Raw genomic sequence first — 239 nt, forward strand, 5'->3', positions numbered from 1 at the left:
CTTCTGTTTATCCCATATGAATATGTGTGTGCTGCAGATAATCCCACTGCTGTTCTTGGCTGTGATTAAGCTTCGATCTGATGACAATCATTAATCTCCTATCATCCAGTCGTTGATCTTTGTCTCAATAGGAATTATACTGATTAATTCTCATGCGTGTTGTTATCAAGAAACCGCTTTTTAATTCAGTTTCGAATTAATTACAATACAAGACAAATGCTAATTTTCGATTGAAGTTG

This window comes from Penaeus monodon, chromosome 31, assembly GCF_015228065.2.
Source record: "Penaeus monodon isolate SGIC_2016 chromosome 31, NSTDA_Pmon_1, whole genome shotgun sequence".
In the NCBI taxonomy this organism is placed as follows: Eukaryota; Metazoa; Arthropoda; class Malacostraca; order Decapoda; family Penaeidae; genus Penaeus; species Penaeus monodon.